Consider the following 5329-nt stretch of genomic DNA (forward strand, 5'->3'; position numbering starts at 1 on the left):
ATCCATCACTAAAATGGCATCCTGTGAAGCTGCCCATTCCATGGGAGTTCTGAGATCTTTCATCACATAAATAATTTCCATATTTCCCTTTTATAATTTGTTGGTAACTAAACTAATGCTATCCATTGTCTCTAAAGTTTAACTTCATGGTTCTGGTATAAACATTTCCAAGTAAAACATGTAAATGAAAACAAAAGATATGAATTCTCCTCAAATTTAGCTGTAAATTCAGTCTGATGGCTATTAAAATCCAACAGATCTTGGTATTGTAGAATTGATACAAGTAATTGTATAATAACACAACCTGAAGAAGAAACCTAGAGCAAGCATCCATCACCAATATCTCCAATATCTATGATGATTAGGTAGGATATTGGCATAGAGGAGATTATTTAGACTAAGACACACCGCACTGGATTTACAATAAATGAGATACTGCAATGATGTGTTGCTCTCAACATAGTCTTTCAGTGAATTGGTTTAGAACTGTTGAAAGTTCTTTGGTTTGGATCTTGTTCTCTGTTATTATTCATGAAAGTGATTCAGGTGTATTTAGAACTGAGTGTGTAATGCTCAATAACAAAACTTCCTTAAAAGTTATTGGAAAACACCACCTTTACAATGTAATAAACAATGTGTGTATTACATTTGAATTTTTTATTGTATTTGATTTGTTTAGGGAAACAATACACTAGATTTGTTTTGTTATATTTGTTTATTATATTTGGTTTGTTTAGGGCAAGAATGCATTACCAAAGAGATGAAGATCAGTGACTAACATTTTAGTAAAGTTGACATCTTTATGATTCAATGTATTTGTTGAATTTTAAATATCTTTGAGAGTATTTTGACTATTTTTTGAATTATAAAACTACTGACCTGGTGGAAAAAAATTATTGAGCTTGGCACTGATGGCTCATGACTATAATTTTATCTAGATAGAAGGTTGAGCTCTGAAGATCAAAGTTTGAAGCCAGCCTAAGCAGAGAAATCTATTTCCAGTTAATCAGAAGAAACAGGCAATGGAACATGGCTCAAGTGGTAGACAGCCAGCTGTGAACAAAAAGTTTTCCTGAGTTCAAATTCTAATATAAACAAATAAGTAAACAACTGATTGAGACCCATCTCAGAAAACCCAGAGTAATATGTGCTGAGGGCCTGGGTCAAATAGTGCACCATATGCCTGACAAGCCCAAAGTCATGAGTTTAAACCTCAGTACTGCCAACCCTCCTCAACTTTTCTAAAGTAAATATTGATTTCCATGAAATATTATAAAAGGTTCATTTTATATATTTTATTAGCGCAGATTAGTAATACAGGGTGTTTCATTGTGACAGTTCTACACATGCTTAAGAGTACTGGATCATGGGCTGGGAAGGTGGCTCAGTGGTAGAGAGCTTGCCTTGCACGCATGAGGCCCTGGGTTCGATTCCTCAGCAGCACATATGCAAAAAGAAAAAAGCCAGAAGTGGTGCTGTGGCTCAAATGGTAGAGCACTAGCCCTGAGCTGAAGAGCTGAGGGACAATGCCCTGGCTCAGAGTTCAGGCCCCACGACTGGATTCTCTACCCCCAATAAAAAAAGAATGCTTGATCAGAATTCTCTTTATCACTCACTCTATCCCCATTTCCTCCTTCACAAAGCAATTGCAATAGATTTCACTGTTAATATATGTACATAAGTACTAGCACTGTATTCTACTTCCTTCTTTTACCCCCTCTATTCACTGTTCACTCTCAATATTAGTCGCCTTAAGGAAGACCTATATTCCATTGATATCATTCATTCATAAAATATCTTTCATTATTTTATGTTAAGTTCTCAATACTCTTATATCTTGTATGTTACTATTAACCCCCTTTATTACTCTCTAGACCCTTTACTTACTCTACTATAATTCAATAGCTTTCAATGAATTTCCTTAGGCTGCCTTATAAAATATTGACACAACCAGGAATAACTTCAACTAAGTTACAGTTACTCATTCTTGGGATATTTTAAATGCATAGAGATCGACATGAAATATAGGAAATTTAATTACAAATGTATATTTTTAAAATGAAAGTGTGAGCAAGATCAATTTGTTACTTTGATGATGATAAATACTGTTAAATAATTGTATAAGAAACAAAATTTAAGTATAGACAAGCCATATAGGTAATTTAAAATAGGAAATTTCAAAATAAGTGAAAAAAGTATTGAGATATGATAAGAGCAGAAGTTGTTGAAAGTGACACTAAGAACAACAGAGGGAATTTAAAATCTTCCTCATAGGATAAAAATTTTAAATGTTCATTTATTATAAAAGTATCATTTCTAGGAAAAAATGAATTAAAGCTGTCAGTGCATCATTGTGTAAATTAATGACATTGGGAATGCAAATGTACAACTAAGAGTGAACCCAATTAAGTGTGCAAGTTTGGCCAGCTTTATTTACTTTTTGCTGATATCACTTCAACCCCTTCTTTACTTCCAGCTTTTTGCTGATTAATTGGTGATAAGAGCCGCACTAACTAACTTTTCTACCCTTGTTGGCTTCAGACTGCATGGTCCCCCTCTCTCCTGAGTAGCTAGGACTATGGACATGAGACACCAGTGCCTGGTACTTTTTAAAAGTCAATTGATAAAACCCAATATGCTTCCAGAATAGATAGAGAAAACATTGGCTCTGCATTACGGGTTACACACTCTCAGGAGGCTCTATGACCTGCTTCTTCTGTTTCTTCTGTTCCTTTTCTTACTCAGAAAACCTTCTAGCTAATCCTTTTGAGCTTTCCAATTACTTATATATTTTGAATGATTATTGATCTCAGGAATGAACTGATATTTACCAAAATGAGTGAGGACATTCAAATAGCATGCAGGAGAGTAACAGAAGATGAGAAAATTACGTTATGGACCTTTAATGTAAATCATGCAAGAATCAACATCATATTATTTAATTAGAAAAAAACCACCTAGATCTAATGAAGAAGGTGTACCCCTGCATTCCAGCTACTTTGCAGGTAAATACCAGATTTTTAAAAAATGTTTTAAGGACAGAGCTAGTGAGAGCTTCCCCGTTTCATCATGGTCTGGCAGCATGCTACTGTCATCCTAAGTATATAGGCAGTATAGGTACGAGGATCACAGTCATATGGCAGACCCTGTTGTAAATTTAACCAGTTGGGGCACAGTTCAAGTTGTAGAGATCTTTCCTTGCAAATAAGAATCCATGAGTTAAAACCTCAGTATCACCAAAAAATTATTAATAGCTACATAAAATATTCAAAATAAAAACAGGCATAGGAGTTAATGTACCTTCCATGTAATTCAGTAGGATAAAAAACCCCAATAAATCAATGAAAACAATATTTCAAAAATTGGGTAGAGCGGGTGCCATTCTCTTAATCCTGAGATGGTAGCTGCTCAGGAGATTGAGATCTGAGGATTATGGCTCAAAAGAAAGTCCCTGAAACTGTTATCTCCAATTAACCACCAGAAAACTGGTGACTCACAGTGATGGAGTTTTAACCATTGATCAAAAAAGCTCAGGCACAGCTCCTAGGCTCTAAGTTCAAGCCCAAGGCCTGATACATAAAAATTGTTTAGAAAGCTATCATTGGTACACAATTCAAAGAGTAAATAATGTGTTCATATGTTATTGTAAAGGGGTTAAATAGTTAATGAGCTAGTGGATTAAAGGTATGATATAAATTTATTTATGGTCAATGTTTCTTGCCATGATTGTTAAAACTCATCTTCATTCTTAAGGAAAACTGGAATACTCACTCTAAGAGACAAATGTATTAGGAAGAGATAGTATATACTAGAAAAAAATCACTTTTTTTGTTGGTCATGGGCTTGAACTCTAGGTCTGGGTGCTGTCCCTCAGCTCATCACCACAAGGCTAACACTTAAGCCTCAGCACCACTTCTGATTTTCTGGTGGCTTCATGGAATTAAAAGTCTCACAGCTTTCCTGCCTGGGCTGGCTTTGAAGTGCAATAGTCAGAGGTCAGCCTCCTGAGTAGCTAGGATTATGGGCATGAGCCACTGGTGCCTGGCAAAATATCACTTTTTAAAAATATATTTTTATAATCTCTAAGTAAGTGTTCAAAGGAATTGCCATTCCACAAAGGACTTTATGAATACTTGCTTTTCACTGACACTACATGTTTAAGGAATTCTGCTAATAAAAATTTCCTGGTGTACAAGATCAAAGATGGATCAATTACATGAAAAAAAACATTTATTTCTTAGTGCATTGTCTGTCCAACACTAACTTCTGTACAGCTCTCTTCATGGCCTCATTCCTCAGACTGTAGATAACAGGGTTGAGTGTTGGGGGAATTACTGTGTAAAAGATAGAGAGAAAAAGATCTAAGGCAGTTGGAGAGTCTGAAGTTGGTTTGAGATATGCACACATGCCTGTGGAGAGGAAAAATGAGACAACAAAAAGGTGGGGCAGACAGGTAGAAAAGACCTTAGACCGGCCCTCAGCAGAGGGTATTCTTAGAACTGTGGAGACTATGTGGATGTAGGAGAGAGCAATGGAGATGAAACAGGCTATAGCTGCCACAGCTATGAGACTATCCACTCCAATGACTGCAAGGTAATCATTGGAGCAGGAGAGCTTCACTATTTGAGGGACATCACAGAAGAAGTGGTGAATTACTTTGGCTCTCCACTTACCCATACAGCTGTCACAGCACTGTTACATCTTCTGGCATCCATGATGAGCTCATAGTGCAGTGGGAAGCAAATGGCTACATAGCGGTCATAAGACATCACCATGAGAATGGCCACCTCAGCCCAGGCCAAAGATGTGAAGAAGAACACCTGGAGCATGCACTTTGCATAGGAAATATAGCCATTGCCTGTGAGGGAATTGCCAATGGACTGGGGGACTGTGACAGAGATGAAGGAGAGGTCCAGAAGGGAAAGTTGCTTCAGGAAGTAATACATGGGAGACTGGAGGTGCTCATCCAGGGTTGTGATGGTGATAATGATGGAGTTGCTTGTCAAGGCCAAAAGGTACATCACCAAGAACAGGCAAGCTTGTAAAATCTGCAGATTGTGATTCTCTGAAAACCCCATGAGGAGGAAGCCATTCATTTTAGTTTCATTTTCTAAAATCATTCTGAGAATACAAATTGTATTAGCACCTGGAAAATGAAATCATATGTGAAAGAAGCTTAAATAAGCTACCTATGTGTTAAGCACTGTTCATTTCTGCAGTTGCTGATAATAAACCTGTGATATCAAAACTATAATATATATTAATACTACTACTATGAACTTATTGTGTGTGTATGTGTGTATGTGCGTGTATGTATGTCCATGAACTC

At 36.6% G+C, this 5329-nt stretch overlaps 1 pseudogene; it reads right to left on the reverse strand.

The window, feature by feature from the left end:
• Window positions 1-4230: 4230 nt before the first annotated feature.
• Window positions 4231-5120, reverse strand: LOC138827963 (olfactory receptor 14J1-like; annotated as a pseudogene).
• Between the last annotated feature and the right edge of the window lie 209 nt (window positions 5121-5329).

The sequence above is a fragment of the Dipodomys merriami genome, unplaced genomic scaffold, assembly GCF_024711535.1.
Source record: "Dipodomys merriami isolate MVZ:Mamm:240054 unplaced genomic scaffold, mDipMer1.0.p SCAF_16, whole genome shotgun sequence".
Lineage (NCBI taxonomy): Eukaryota > Metazoa > Chordata > Mammalia > Rodentia > Heteromyidae > Dipodomys > Dipodomys merriami.